This window comes from Rhinopithecus bieti, unplaced genomic scaffold, assembly GCF_001698545.2.
Source record: "Rhinopithecus bieti isolate Rb0 unplaced genomic scaffold, ASM169854v2 scaffold_6022, whole genome shotgun sequence".
NCBI classification, from domain to species: domain Eukaryota; kingdom Metazoa; phylum Chordata; class Mammalia; order Primates; family Cercopithecidae; genus Rhinopithecus; species Rhinopithecus bieti.
In genome coordinates this window covers 1633999-1650722 of record NW_016805265.1, presented here as the reverse complement: position 1 = coordinate 1650722, position 16724 = coordinate 1633999, and the positions used below count along the sequence as shown (strand labels likewise).

The window sequence follows — 16724 nt, the reverse complement described above, 5'->3', positions numbered from 1 at the left end:
CATGCACTTCACAGAGTGAGAAACTGAGGCTGCCAAAGTCATTGAACTGAAAAAGGGCCCTGAAAGCCCAACATCCATTCAATTTAGAGATTCCTTCTATAGCATTTCTGGGAGCTAGGCATCCAGCCTCTGCTTGAATATCTGTAGTGATGGGGAGGTCATTACCTTACAAAGGGACCATTTCAATTGTTGCATGGTTGAGATTGTCAAAAAGTTCTTAGATTGTGATAAAAACTGCTTCTCTGTAAGGCCCTTTCATTGTCTCTGATTTTGCCTCTGATGAATGAGGACCAGATAAGCTAGAAGGAAACCTCCGCTCTTTAGTGCTAACCATGTGCCAGCCTGTGCCTGGGGGTTTCACAGTCATTTCATGGAGAACAAGCATGTGTCAGACCTCTCAGTGTTGATGGAGATGTCACTTTGCCATCCTGAAGTCTTTCTCCTTTTCCTCAAAGACTGAATTTCCTAACTGCTCATCACCTTTGCCTGTGTTACAGTTTCTCAGAATTCCTAAAACATCATTTGGACATGATGCTCTAGTCTAACCTAGCTCATCTTTTTAATTTTATTTTTTAAAGAAGCCATATCATGGCTGGGTGTGGTGGCTCAAGCCTGTAATTCCAGCAGTTTGGGAGGCTAAGGCAGGAGCATCTCTTGAGGCCAGGAGTTCGAGACCAGACTGGCCAACATGGTGAAACCCCATCTCTACTAAAAATAGAAAAATTAGCCAGGCATGGTGATTTATGCCTGTAGTCCCAGCTACTTGGGAGACTGAGTGGGGAGGATTGCTTGAGCCTGGGGGTTCGAGGCTGCAGTGCGCTGTGACTGCACCACCACATTACAGCGTGGGCAACAGAGTGAGACCCTGTCTCAAAAAATCCCCACAAAACCTTATCACACAAGGCTGGCTCATCTTAAACTTGCAGTCAGCTGAATCCTTCAGTCATTTTTCACTGTAACTGCTGCTGCCCTGGTCTCTCCCATTGGTCCAGGAATCTTGTCATCACATGAGGACTAGGATAAGGATGAACATCCAGAGGTCAATTTTTGGCCCCGGAGGACTTCTGAGATTAAAATGTGTCTCAAGATTGGGACCTGTGGTTATGTCCAAGGTAGAGGAGGGGTCAGTGGCAGCTCTGGCTTTCTGCTGGATGGCAGTGGGGGCAGGACACACAGCTTCATTCAGAGGCGTGAGGACCACCAGACACTTGCAGTACCCAGTACCTGTTCCTGTCTTGCTTGCGGATGGGCACAAATCATAGGGATAGGCAAGTACCATTACTGACAGGCTCAGAAGCTCAAGTGGTTTGGCCCTCACCTGGAAACACTTAGATCCATGCAGACTACTCAGACTGACTACCTGGCGTGAGGGGTGAGGTCACAGAGGGGACCATGGGGGAGGAGAGGATCAGAAAAGGCCACCACAGCCCTCCTTGTTCTCTGCCTCAGTGGGTTCTTATTCGTGTACATAAACATAAAAAGAGAGTAGAATCATGTATTTATTTTAGGTGAATCCTCCTAAATTGACATGTTCCCTGAACACAAGTCTGAGGGCTCTCTTTCATTGCAAGAGACAGAAAACAAACTAAACTTAGAGTAAGCAAGAAAGAGAATGCATTGACTCACTTGTTGGGAAGGCCAAGCATGGAGTGGGCTTCAGGCTTGACTAGATCTATGTACTGGAAAAATGCATTGGGATTTATCATCATTTACTCCTATGATACATTGGCTTCTTCCAGATAGCAGCAGCCATGCTGCTAGAAGCTCTGGGGTCCTAGCCTTACTATACGCAATCCAAAAGGATTGAAGAGCATATCTCCTTTGGAATCAATATACAAAATCCCAGAGAAGGACTCTGATTGGTCCGACATGCTTCACATGTCTATTCCTGGGCCAATCATTATTAGCAGGAAGATGGGATAGAATGATTGGCCAGGCTTGGGTCATATGTTTTTCCCCGTGGCCAGTGATTCCACAGGCACCTAAGGGCAATAAACAGGATACCCAGACCTTGGGTGACAGGCAAGTCAGAAACGGAAGCTAAGCTGTCAGATCCCTGGGATCTCGTGTCTGCTTCTTTTTGCCTACCTCCTCGTTCTTCTGTTTCCCTGTGAACATTGGCTTTGGTATTTTTTCTTCCTCAGCAGGTATGTACATGACTCAAAATGGCTGCCCCAGCCCCGAGCCCTATGTGACTTTCGAGAGCTCCACACCACCTGTGACTGAGTTCAGATTTTCAAGGAAGAGAGGATTCGATGGGTTTCAGGGATAGGTGTTAAATACTGGACCTATCAGTTGTGGCAAGGGTTAGGGATTTGTAGTATAAACACAGCTTCCGAGGTGGTCTTCCCCTTCAGCTGGCCTGTAGGGGTAGTTCGTTGGACAAGGGGGGCTGTGTGTGGGGCAGGCATTTCAGAACAAGATATCTTGCTGGTCCCAGGTGACCCAGAGAACAGCAAAGCATGGCACCATCTTGCTCTCAAGTAGTTTCAAGTCTAGCTGAGCAGGTGAGAGGCTCATCTGGTCCAGGGGTCATAGGACATCAGAGGAGGGCAAGGTCATTGTGGGCCAGAACACATGGAACAAGTTGCCTGGAGGCCGTAGGAGTGCAGCTGGCCTTTCCAGGTAGGCAGGAAGGAAGGGACATGACCCTGTGCCATGTGGAGGAGACATTGCCTCAGCAGATGCTCTTTTCTTCACACCTGAGCTGGCCCTGCTGAACAAATATGCAAATAGATTTGAAGTGTCCTGTCCATTAGGGAGCTTTTCCTCAGAGTATAAGCACTGGTCTTCCTGAGGCTTCTGTCTGACTTCTCATAACACCCTCTGTCCTTGAATTACCACAGAGTGCGCCTCTGTCCACTCACCATCTGTGTGTGCATGTGTGTGTGTGCGCGCGCGCGTGTGTGTAGGTTATGGGGAGTTTTTCATGCTGTTTTGGAAAGTCAAGGAGTTTCTTCTCTCCTTAAAGCCAAGAATGGAAAAAAAAAAATCTCCAGAATAAAAGGAAGGAAAAATAACCCTTTGCATTTGGAGAACGTAAAGAGATCTGTAAGCACCCTGAGGTGGAGACTTCTGTTGTCATGTTGTGGTCCACGAAAGTTCTGGAGTTGTCCAAATTCTCACGGCTGGGACTAGAACCCTGGCTTTTACTGCCAGCCCAGCTTCCCTGAGCCCTCAGGGGCAGTGGGAAGTGGGCCTGGCAGGGGTGGTCTGTATGTAACAGGAGTAGGGGAATGCCCCACCTTTACAAGGATGCAGTAGAGGCTCAATCCTAAAAAGCTCAGCCCAAACCAAGTCCAGAGAGGATTTGGAGGCTCCGGGAAGGAGCTAAGAGGTCACCAGTGTCTCCTTTGGGAAGGCGGTGAGAGTCCATCCCACATACCTTATCTGGGCAGATCTCATTTCCTGGTGGAGGAAAAGGAAGAGATCTTTGTGTTTCTCCTCTGTTTTTTCCCTTTCAGACAGACCAGACATCAGATCTCGGTCAGATAAATCCATCTGAAAGGAAAGGGGCTGAGGCCGAGGCTGGCACAAAGAAAAGGATCCCTTGCCAAAGTCACACAGGAAGGCACTCCGAAAGACCCTCCCCCAAAGAAGAGGGCGGACGGGGTTCTCCTGGAGCTCCCTTTCCCTAAGGGCTTGGTGTTCAACGTTTGATCCTAGTTCCACATGAGGTTTCATATAAGTGATTGTATTATTATTATTTTTTTGCATGGGTGAGAAGCCACAAATTATTAACGCTGAATTTCAAAGACTCCACTCTTCTCACTCAGGGGTGGCATCGCTTCACTGTTCAGGCACGGGCAGCCTCACAGAACGGACGTGGCCCAGACCTCACTTGACCTCTGAGAGGCCCTCAAGGCAGTTGCCCAAGGGCAGGGGCAGGGGACAGGGCAGACGGGGAGGACACGGAGCGGAGCGGGAAAGGAAGAGAGAGGAGGGGCGGGGAAGGAGAGGAGGGGCGGCGGGGAGCCGGGAGAGAAAGAGGGGAGACCCGGGAGAGGAAGAGGGGGAGGCCCGGGAGGGCGCGCGGAGGGGGTGTCAGCGAGGGGCCGCCTGTCAGGGTTCTATCTGCGCGATGATTGATGCGGGCCCGGGTTTTTCTGTCAGCCTGTCACGGCGCAGGAATGTTTAATGTTCTCATTATTGGTTACGCTGTTGTGTATATTTCTCTGTCAGCACCGCGGACCCAGCTGAACTGGCAGAGCACTTCAAAGGCCTACGGGTCATTCATCATCCCCATGACGCTCCGGCAAATGCTCAGCTTCAGCCCCGCGCCAGGGATTTGTTATGACTTGCGAGCCGCCTGACAGACAGGGCCACGGCGGCCGGGAGGGGACGCGCGGGAGGCGGGCTCCGGGCCCTTCCTGTCACGCCGGGTCCGCAACTCCGACTCGGGGGGCAGGCGGCATGGCGCGGGGTGGGCCCACAGGGGCGACCCCCGGGAGGGGTGGCGGGAGGAGGCGGGAGGAGCCCTCGTGGGCTCCGGGGCGCCCCCACGCCTCTCCCTGCAGTCCCGCCCTCCTCCTCCCGGCGGGCGGTGGCCTCTCCCAAAGTTGTGCTGCAGACCCAGAGGTTGATGGGGGAAAAGCGAAACTTGCAACCGTCCAGGGCCAGGGAGGGGCGGGAGCTGGGAACGAGAGCAGGAGAGTATCGGAGCTTTGTTTCCTTTCCCAGGCCGTGACATGATTAATCGTTTTCTTCTGATCTAATTTTGGAACATGAAAAACAGCACATTTGTCTTGAAGAAAAATGATGTGCCGAACTGCGCAGATGGAAATTTCGAGCAATGAGAAAGATTAAAGTGAAACCCCACTCCTTAGACCTAATCATGAGTTGTAGATTATTCTGTCGGCCCAGCCAGATGGTAGCTCTGATTCCACAGCCCCTTCTTATATTAATGAATACTCGACTGTTATATTTGACTTAGGTAAGTGAAATGTCTATCAGAGCTAATGGACTGCCAGCCAGCATAACACATGTTGTACCGCTAAGGGTCCTTCTGCATTTTTCATGTTTTATACTAATGTAGAACATTTTGTTTCCTACTGTTTTTCATCATTGTCACTGTTTGCTAAATATTTTCACATGGAAGGGGGGAGAGAGAGAGACAAAGTCAGGAGGAAAAAGAACCCCCCTCCAAACTTGTGTCCAAAGCTAATTTCCTCCCGTTGGGCTTGGCTATAACTCTACAAGTAAAACAGTCACCCCGAGCAATGCGTACAGGAACTCAATAGTAACGTGATTAAGTTCCTAGTCAACAAGACTACACTCGACTGTATGTTAACAAACCTAATTATAGCCCCGTGGTGATAAATTGGGCCAGGGCCCTGGTTGCACATCTCTGAGGTCATATCTAGAAGAGCAGTTTGACCCTCTTGTCTCAGGGAAGAGAATTGTCCTGGAGAGGGGTCCTTGGCTCAGTGTGGTAGAGGGGCTGTTTTCTCCTTGACCTGGTTGTCCAGCTCCTGGGAGGATGGGTGGATGCCAGGAAGCATTTCAGAGTGGAAGGTCATTGGCATGAGAACTGGGCATTAGGATTTGCTGGAGGAGGCCGGAAGGGCAGTGGCTTCTGAGCCATTGGCCCCTTTCACATTGTGAGTGGTATCAGGATGCCTGAGAGGAGAGCATGGTGTTTCTGCTTCATTGGATCCATGCAGGTCTTGGAGGGTGGTGGCTCACTGTTTCTGGGCCAGGTAGAGGGTGGCTCAGATACTCCCCTTCCTCCAGGCTTCTCATCTGTAACTGGTGAAGCCCGGAAGAGCTTGTTTTTCAAGAGGAAATCTTGTGTTACTTCTTTATGAAGGACTCCAGCCTGGTGGACATGAATGAGTCCTGAAGATGGAATCAAAGCTGTTTGGGCACAAGTAAGATGGAAAGGGTTGAGGGACATTTTCAAGGAGTGATGTCTTGAGAGAAAAATGGAAAGAAATCCAGACACAGAAAAGAGATATCCAGACATGAATACATGGGTCGGGGGAGGGAGACAGAGAAGAGAATGTGGAGAAAGAGAGAGACATAGAGGAGAGGACGTGTCGATACCAACAGAAGAGATGACCCATGAACTCAGAGGAGAAACTCTCCTTGCCTCAGCCAAAGTGAGTTTCCTAAAAAGCCAATTTGACCCCCGGTGAAAATTCTCTTCTGGTTATGATTCCTACGGGAGTCTGTTGAAATGTCTTGGCTTGGAATAGGTGAGTCTCTCCATCTATCCCTAGCTTCTCTCTCCAGTCTTATCTCTTGCTTGTTGTCAACTGTGACCCTGCCCTTCTGCCACATGAGCCTTCTTAGGGTCCCCAAGAATGCCAGCCTCTTTCAGAACAGTGTGATTCTATCTGTGTTTATTTCTGTCTATCCTACTGTCCTGTATTCTTTCCCTGGAAAACTCCTACTCATTCTTCAAGACCCAGCTCTCAGGTCTCCTCCTCTGTGACATTTTCCTGACATTCCCAGGAGGCATTATTCATCCTCTGACCCCTACCCCTGACACTGGCCAGGCTGTACTGAAAAATGTCTGTGTTTGCAAGTCTCTTGCTCTACACCTTCCTTTCTCTACAGCTATTCCTCTGCTCATTCATTTACTCATTCAAGGAATATACATAAGAACCTGACAAGGGCCGGGCACGGTGGCTCAAGCCTGTAATCCCAGCACTTTGGTAGGCCGAGACGGGCGGATCACGAGGTCAGGAGATGGAGACCATCCTGGCTAACCCGGTGAAACCCCGTCTCTACTAAAAAATACAAAAAATTAGCCGGGCGAGGTGGCGGGTGCCTGTAGTCCCAGCTACTCGGGAGGCTGAGGCAGGAGAATGGCGTAAACCCGGGAGGCGGAGCTTGCAGTGAGCTGAGATCCGGCCACTGCGCTCCAGCCTGGGCAACAGAGCTGGACTCCGTCTCAAAAAAAAAAAAAAAAAAAAAACCTGACAGATATTGTTCTAGACACTGGGGATTTAGCAATGTACAAAATCCCCTGCCCTTCTGGAGGTGTATTTGTGGATTTCATTAATTTCAGTAGCTGTATTTGTGGATGTATTAATGAGGCTTTTTAATAGTAAGAAACAGAAACTTGCTCAGGCTAGCTCTAGAAATGGGTATTACTGTAAAATGGTGGCAATAAGGAAGGCAGGAAATCTCATAGAGACCCAAGAGCAGCTGCACAGCTGAGCCTCTCAGCTTCTATAACTCGTTAATTGGCTCATTCATGGCCCCTCCCAGGCCCATGTCATTTAAGAAACTTTCTATTGTGATAAGAAATACATACACAAAAGTGCATGTATCCCAAAAGTACAGCTCAATGAATTTTCACAAATTATAGCCCATAAAGAGGTGAAGAAACATAACATTCATTACCCTAGTACCTCCTATCCTCCTTTATTTCATTTTTAAGATAAATTCTCATCCCAGCTTCTCCCCAGCTATTTACTATGTGATGTTTTGATTTCTGTTTTCACTGGATTCATTTTTTAAACAGCTTTATTTAGGTGAAACCTACATATCATAAAATCATCCATTATAAATGAACAATCCAATGATTTTTAGTAAGTTTATAAAGAGCAGCAATGATCACAATCCAGTTTTAGAACATTTCCATCATCCCAAATAATCCTCTTGAGTCAATTTTCAGTTAGTACTCAGTTCCAGCCCCAACCCCAGCCCCAGGCAACCAGGTTTTATGTTTAGGTCTGTGATCTATTTTTTAAAAATAATTTTACTGAGATATAATTCACATACCATAAAGCCTACACCTAAGAAAGGTAGAAGTATGTGTTTCTAGTATATTTATAAAGTTCTACAAATATCACCCCTATTTAATTCCAGAACATTTTAATCACCAAAAAGAAACCCTATATCTATTCATAGTCACTCCCCACTTTTCCCTCCCTTTAGTCCTGGAAATCACTAATCTCCTTTCTGTCTCTATGCATTTGCCTATTCTAGACATTCCACATGAATAGAATCATATAATATGTGGCCTTTAATGCCTGGCTTCTTTCACTCAGTATAATGTTTTCAGGATTCATCCATGTTGTAGTATGTATGAGAACTTCATTCCTTTTTATGGCCAAATAATATTCCATTGTATGGATTCACAATATTTTGTTCATCTATTCCTATACTGATAGACATTTGGATTGTTTCTACTTTTTGGCTCTTATGATGAATAATGCTGTTATGAACATTTATGTACAAGTTTTTGTATGGCCATGTTTTCAGTTCTCTTGGGCATATATCTAGGAGTGGGATTGCTGGGTCATGTGCTAACTATATTTAACTTAAAATTTTTTATATACATTAAAAAATGTTTTATTTTTTATTAAATAGAGAGAGATAGGGTTTCACCTTGTTGCCCAGGCTGGTCTTGAACTCCTGAACTCGAGCAATCCACCTGCCTTGGCTTCCCAGAGTGCTGGGACTGCAGGCATGAGCTACCATGCTTAGTGTAAGTTTAACTTTTTTTCTTTTTTTTTTTTTGAGACAAAGTTTCACTCTTGTTGCCCAGGCTGGAGTGCAATGGTGTGATCTTGGCTCACTGCAACCTCCACCTCCCAGGTTCAAGTGATTCTTCTGTCTCAGGCTCCCAAGTAGCTAGGATTACAGGTGTGTGCCACCATGCCCAACTAATTTTGTGTTTTTAGTAGATATGAGGTTTCACCATGTTGTCAGGCTGGTCTTGAACTCCTGACCTCAGTTGATCCACCTGCCTCGGCCCCCCAAAGTGCTGGGATTACAGTTGTGAGTCACCATGCTCAGCTTTGTTTAACTTTTTGCATGTGATCTATTTAAAGTTAATTTCTGTGAATGGTATGAGGTAAGAATCTAAGTTTATTTTTTTGCATATGGATATCCAGTTGTCCATATGATTTTTCAAATGTCCATAATGATTTTTCAAATCATTAATTTGCACTGGATTTTGTTGGGTGTTTTTTTCCTGCATTTACTGAGTAACCTATTGAAATCTCTGAGTATTACTGTCAAATTATCTATTTCTCCTTTCATTTTCATGAGTTTTTGCTTTATGTATTTAGGAGTTTTGTTGTTTGGTGCCTATATATTTATAATTGGTATTTCCTAATGTATTTACAATTTTATCATTATAAAACATCCTTTGTCTCTAATAACATTTCTTTTTTTCTTTTTTTTTCTTTTTTGAGACAGAGTCTTACTCTGTCACCCAGGCTGGAGTACAATGGTGTGGTCTCAGTTCACTGCAAACTCCGCCTCCCGGGTTTAAGCAATTCTCCCACCTCAGCCTCCTGAGTAGCTGGGACTACAGGTGTATGCCACTACACTCTGCTAATTTTTGTACTTTTAGTAGAGATGGGGTTTCACTATGTCAGCCAGGTCTCGAACTCCTGACCTCGTGATCCACCCCCCTGGGCCTCCCAAGGTTCTGGGATTATAGGTGGGAGCCACCACACCTGGCCTCTCTAATAACATTTCTTATATTAAAATCTATTTTGTCTGATAGTAATATAGCCACTCCAGCTCTCTTATGGTTACTGTTTGCTTGGGAGATCTCTTCCTATTTTTGTGTCTCTTGTTGACAGCATTCGGTTGGATCTTGCTTTTTCATCTAGTCTGACAATCTCTGACTTTTGAATGGATATTTTAGTCTGTTCCCGTTTAATGTGATTAATAATATGACTGGTTAACACCTGCCAGTTTTCTTTTCTTTTTTGAGACAGTCTTGCTCTGTTGCCCAAGATGGAGTGCAGTGGCGTGATCTTGGCTCACTGCAACCTCTGCCTCCTGGGTTGAAGCAATTCTCATGCTTCAGCCTCCTGAGTAGCTGGGACTACAGGCATATGCCACCACGCCCAGCTAATTTTTTGTATTTTAGTAGAGATGGGGTTTCACCATGTTACCCAGGTTGGTGGTCTCAGACTCCTGAGCTCAGGCAATCCACCCACCTTGGCCTCCCAAAGTGCTGGGATTACAGACATGAGCCATCATGCCTGACTTTTTCTATTTGTTTTGTATTTGCTTAATGTCTTTTTCGTTTCTCTTTTCCTGCCTTATTTTATGTTAAATAATCGTGTTTTAGTTTAAAATAATTTCAATTATCTTCATTTTATTTTCTCAGTGGTTGCTCCAAGGATTACAACTGCATTTAATTTATCACGATCTATTTCAGAAAAATGCTACTCTAATTCTGGTGAAATATAGAAACTTTGCTCCTATACGTCTCTTTTTCTTCCCTTCTCTTCTGTACTATTGTCATTTATATTACATCTAAATATGTTATAAACCCAATAATACAGTGTTATAATTATTTTTTATTGCAACCTTGCATTTTTAAAAGAAGCTAAGAGAAGAAGTGAGAAAAAATATACACAAAGAATCTTTTATATTTACTAACATATATATCATTTCTGGCACTTTTTGTTTCTTTTTGTAGAGTTATCATATAGGGGCATTTCTGTTTAGCCTAAAGGACTTTACTTAGTATTTCTTGTCTGTTTAGCCTAAAGGACTTTACTTAGTATTTCTTGTAAGGCAGGCATGCTAGCAACATATAATCTCAGTCTTTGTTTATCTGTGAACATCTTTATTTCTCTTCCACATTGAAGGATTATTTTAGCTGTATATGGAATTTTAGTCGAACATTTTCTTTTCATGTAGCACTTTAAATGTGTCATTCCATTGTCTCTGGCCTCCATTGTTTCTGATGAGAAGTTAGCTGTCCTTTGTTTTGTTGTTCTTGTTTTTCTCTTTCTGTTTACAACAGTTTTTCTTTGTCTTAGGCTTTCAACAGTTTTACTCTGTGGATCTAGGTGTGGATCTCTTTTTATATATCCTACTTAGGGTTTATTGAGCTTCTTAGATGTGTAAAGCTGTATTTGGGAAGATTTTGGCCATTTTATCTTCAAATACTTTTTCTGCCCCATTCTCTCTACTCTTGTTCTAGAATGCTAATTACAGATATGTGGGTACCCTTAATATTTCTTTACATCTCCTCTGCACATGTGCACAGGCTCTGTTGGCCAGGGATGTGTAGGTACCTTTGGTCCTCTTTGGTGTCTAGTATACATACACACAGCCTCTGGCTAACCCAGGATATGTGAAGAATCCCCTGTGGCTTAAGTTTTACCTCTTAAAACTTACTGATAAATCCCCACTAGTCCATCAGTCCTTTGCTTAGCTAAAATGGAACTGCAGCCTCAGATTGATGGAGCCACTGGTCCTTCCTGTTTGCTTGCCATTGAGATCACTTCATCTGACAGTGCTCTAAATCAAGTGTATTCTTTCCATTATCAGTGGCAAAGCTGTTGGTTGTCATGGTGCCAGAAGGAGCTGGGGTTAGGGACATGGGGTGTGGGCAGCTATAGACTCATATTGTTCTTACCTAAAGTTTAGTAGTTTTCATTAAAAATATTTCTCAGTTTTTGTATCCCTTTGGTAGAATTCTAGAGTGCTGAAGTGGTTTTTGACAATTTTGTTCAGCTTCATCATTGCTTTTTGGGGAGAGGTTCTGTAGACCTCCAAACTCCATTATGTGAGAAGTCAGAAGTCCCTTGGTATATTTTCAGAGCTTCTAGTTGTTACTTACTAAACACCTCTGTCCTCCATATTTTTGGTTCAAATTTCCAATACAAAGAATCTGAGTGGTCCAAACAGGCTTGGACCATGCCCCTCCTCCAAGCCATTTCATAGGTGGCTGCTTGGCTCTGCCTTGAAAGAAGTGGGAAGGCTAGGGGAGAACTTCAGTTGAGAGAAACAACTGCATGAGTCCAGGGACAGGTGTATGTCACAATTTGTTTATTGTGGTTTCCGCCCCAGTCTAACTGATCCCACATATAGTTGGAAAGTGGTTCTGGGCAACTTTAGTGATGTAAATAAGGATTGGGTAAGGGTCTGCTTCAGGGAGGATTGGGGTAGTGGACAGCAAGGCTGTTGGGTCCACATTGCACCATGTAAAGCCAGTATAAGGCCAGCAGAGTGGGCCTATCCAAGCTGAACTGCTCTTGCCTCACTCTTGCCCTGTCCTGGCCCTTCTCCTGATTCTTTCTTAGTTCACACTTGTCTCTGTCTGGAGTGAGTGGATACTCTAATGTTGAGTATAGTTTCTGCACTTTTCTGCAAGCATTCATTCACTCATTTATCCATGCTTAAATACATGCATTTAAGCAGTATTTGATCACTCACTTGTGTCAGATGGTGTGCTAGATGGTGAGAATGTTATGGGAAGCAAGGCACACCTGGCCCTTACCCTCCCAAGGTTACAGCCTACTGAAGGCCAAGGATCCTTTCAGTATGCTGGATGACAGTGGCTAAATCTTTTTTTTTTTTTTTTTTTTTTAAGACAGGGTCTTGTTCTGTCACCCAGGCTGGAGTGCAGTGGCATAATCTCAGTTCCCTGCAGCCTCTGCCTCCCGGATTCAACCAATTCTCCTGCCTCAGCCTCCCGAGTAGCTGGGATTACAGGCATGCACCACCATACCTGGCTAATTTTTGCATTTTTAGTAGAGATGAGATTTCACCATGTTGGCCAGGCTAGTCTCGAACTCCTGGTCTCAAGTGATCTGCCTGCCTTGGCCTCCCAAAGTGCCGGGATTACAGGTGTGAGCCACCGCGCCTGGCTAAAGCAACCTGACTAAATCTTTGCAGACAGGTTGGGTTGTTCTTTTTGTTCTCTGGTTTGTTCTTTTTGGTCTTTGTTTATCAGGTGAACAGCATAAACAAGATTGCAGAGAATATATTTAAACTATTTAAAATACCTTACTTCGTCTAAAGCCTCTAGCATTTTGTCTGTTTTCAAATTAATCTTGCTAGTTACTAATGTGTGTCATTATTCACTAAAGCAGGCCCAGTGAGACTCTCATTTAGTAAACTTGGTTATTAGTGAAAATATCATGATCTCCAAATGTATAGTAGAAGCTCTGTTAATTGACCTCCTTTTAAATATTTCTTCATTCTCTCTGTAAAACATATAGAGTGATGCCTTTAGTACAGTAAACACTCGTGACTGGTTTACTACTCTCAATATGTCCACCAGTTGTATTGGATGCTACTACAAATCAGTTGTATATGTTCCTAAACCTGCTTATGTCAGTTGTACTTGTCATTTTAATAATTTATTTAGATCATGTAAATAATAAAATATAACTATACCCAGAAATGAATATTTTCTATGTTAACTAGATAGAATGTTTTAGAAAGCCTCAATAAAGACAAGTAACAAAAATACTATTTTGAATTTAGAGTGCTATGAAAACTAGAAAAGACTGGAGAAAAAATCACAAATTTTCAGAAGGAATTTCCATATGTAAAGGATTCTGCATGAAGATTATTTTTAAATTCTCACTATGCCTCAAAGAATACAAAACTAGAACTCACAGATGACTCACTAAAAGTTTAGTTTTTCTGTGAGAAAAGCTATGTAGAAATCCAAACAGTGGAACTATGAGGGGAAAAAAGGCCTTAGGTCTAGATGAAAAGATGGCTAGATAAATGCATAATTGTATACTTTAACTGAAAATGTGTAAGATTACGCTGCTTTAACTTACTTCAAATATTTTAAAATATTATCATAAATATTATCCAGTTGCTATCACTATCAAAATATTGTTATAAATTTTATCATTCTGAGTAGGCATTTTCCTCGTTCCTTTCCCTAAAGGTAGCTAATGATGTCAGTTTCTTATTTATTTTTTCATAGACTATTCATATAAAACCAAAAAGGCTCCTTCCCTATTCTGTAACAAATTAACAGACTTTTTTGATAAATCAACCAAATTCAAATCCAAGTTGTATGGAATGAGAAGGCCTTTACTGCATAAAGCACCATTTCACAAAAAAATGTCTTTATACATGTTGTCAAATAAGAAGTGTAACATACTGGTAGAGATCACACAATCCACATTATGTTTTCTACTTTTATTTTAAAGTATATAATTAATTTCTAGATATTTGGGGATTAACTATCTTTTGTTAATACAAGTTTTTTTATTTTGGTAAAATATAAGTAACATTAAATTGACCATCTTAACCATTTTAAGTAGTATACAGTTAAGTAGTGTTAAGTATTCATATTGTTATGCAGCCATTACCTCCATCCATCTTCAAAATTCTTTTAACCTTACAAATCTGAAACTCTGTAACCTTTAAACAGTAACTTTCCAGTCTCCCCAGCTGTTGACAACCACCTTTCTACTCTCTGTCTCTATGAATCTGACTACTCTAGGTACTTCATAGAGGTGGAATCATACAGTATTTATCATTTTGTGACTTTTTGTGTCTATTCATGGTTTATTTCTGTTAGCATAACATATTCAAAGTTCATCCATGTTGTAGCACGTGTCAGAATTGTTTTCCTTTTTAAGGCTGAATAATATTCCACTGTATGGATATACCACATGTTGTTTATTTATTTATTCATCAGTGGACAGTTAGATTGCTTCCATGTTTTAGCTGTTGTGAATAATGCTGCTATTACTATGGGTGTACAGATATCTCTTCAAGATCCTCCTTTTAATTCTTTGGTGCATATGTGCAGAAAAATTGCTAGGTCATGTGGTAATTCTATTTTTAATTTTTTGGGAAACTGCCTTAATGTTTTCCATAATGGCCCTGCCATTTTACTTTTCACCAACAGTGCACAAGGGTTTCAATTTCTCCACATCCTTGTCAACAATTTTTTATTTTCTGGGTTTTAAAAAATAACAGCCACCCTATTGGGTGTGAGGTAGTATCTCACTGTGGTTTTGATTTGCATTTCCCTAATGATTAGTGATGCTGAGTGTCATTTCATATGCTTATTGACTATTTATATATCTTTTTTTTGGAAAAATGTCTATTCAAGTCCTCTGTTCATTTTTGAATTGGTTTGTCTGATATTTTTGTTGTTGAGTTTAGTAGTTCTCTACATATTCTGGATATAAATCTGTAATATGATATATGACTCATAAATATTTTCTCCCATTCTGTAGGCTACCTTTTTACTTTCTTGATGATGCCGTCTGATGCACAAAAGTTTTTAATTTTCATGATGCTTAATTTGTGTATGGGCATACCTCATTTTATTGCACTTTGTTTTATTGTGTTTTGAATGTATTGTGCTTTTTACAAATTGAAAATTTTTGGCAACCCTGCATCAAGCAAGCCTATCAGAACCATGTTTCCAACGGCATGTTTTCATGTGCTCACTTCCTGTCTCTGTATCACAATTTGGTAATTCTTACAGTGTTTCAAATTTTTTCATTCTTATTGTATCTGTTATGGTGATCTGTGATCAATGATCTTAGGTGTCATTATTGTAATTGTTTTAGGCACCATGAACCACGCCCTTGTAAGATGGTGAACTTAATCGATGAATGTTGTGTGCATTCTGACTGCCCCACCAACTGGCCATTCCCCTGTCTCTTTCCCTCTCCTTGGACTTCCCTATTCCCTGTGACACAACAATATTGAAATTAGGCCAATTTCAATATTAGGTCAATTCAAATTAGGCCAATTTCAATATTAGACCTGAAATTTCACTGACTTTAAAGGGTCCAAGTGAAAGAAACAGCCGCACACTTCTCACTTTAAATCAAAAGCTAGAAATGATTTAGCTTAGTGAGGAAGCCATATCAAAAGCCAAGAAAGGCTGAAATCTAGACCTCTTGCACCAGATAGTTAGCCACATTGTAAATACAAAAGAAAAGTTCCTGAAGGAAATTAAAAGTGCTACTCCAGTGAACATATGAATGATAAGAAAGTGAAACAGCCTTATTGCTGATATGAAGAAAGTTTACTAGTTTGGGTAGAAGATCAAAGAAGCCATGACATTCCCTGAAGCCAAAGCCTAATCCAGAGCAAGGCTCTAACTCCATTCTATGAAGGTTGAGAGAGGTAAGGAAGCTGTAGAAGAAAAGTTAGAAGCCAGGAGAGGCTGGCTCATGAGGTTTAAGGAAAGAAGCCATCATCTCCAAAACATAAAAATGCAAGGTGAAGCAGCAAGTGCTGATCAAGAAATTGTAGCAAGTTATTCAGAAGATCAAGCTAATAAGACAATTGGTGAAAGTGGCTACACTAAACAACAGATTTTCAATTTAGATGGAATAGCCTTCTAATGGAAGAAGATGCCGTTTAGGACTTTCATAGATAGAGAAGAGAAGTCAATGTCTGGCTTCAAAGCTTCAAAGGAAAGGCAGGCTGACTCTCTCGTTAGGGACTAATGTAGCTGGTGACTTTAAGTTGAAGCCAATGTTCATTTACCTTTCTGAAAATCCTAGGGCCCTTAAGAATTATGCTAGGCCAGGCATGGTGGGATCATGCCTATAATCCCAGCACTTTGGGAGGCTGAGGCAGGAGGATCGTTTGAGGTCAGGAGTTCAAGATCAGTCTGGGCAACATAGCAAGACCCCATTTCTACAAAAAAAAAAAAATTAGTCAGATATGGTGGCACATGCCTGTAGTCCCAGCTACTTGGGAGGCTGAGGCAGGAGGATCACTTGAGCCTAGGAGTTAAGGGACCACAGTGAACTATGATAATGCCACTTCACTCCAGTGTGGGCAACATAGCAAGATCCTGTCTTTAAGCAAAGGAATTATGCTATGCTGAAGACAGGCAATGAAAAAAATGATTTATGTTAAATCTAATCTGCCTGTGCGCTTTAAATGGGAAAACAAATCCTGGGTGACAACACATCTTTTTTTTTTTTTTTTTTTTTTTTTTTTTTTTTTTTTTTTTTTTTTTTTTTTTTTTTTTTTTTTTTTTTTTAGGGGGGGGAAAAAAA

At 42.4% G+C, this 16724-nt stretch overlaps 1 long non-coding RNA gene across 1 annotated transcript in view; it reads left to right on the top strand.

The window, feature by feature from the left end:
• The first annotated feature begins 5602 nt into the window (after positions 1–5602).
• Positions 5603–16724, top strand: part of LOC108529511 (uncharacterized) — a 67376-nt gene continuing 56254 nt past the window's right edge. Inside the window, exon 1 of the long non-coding RNA XR_001885555.1 lies at positions 5603–5870. This is a non-coding gene — a long non-coding RNA (uncharacterized LOC108529511). The remainder of the gene's footprint in view (positions 5871–16724) is intronic.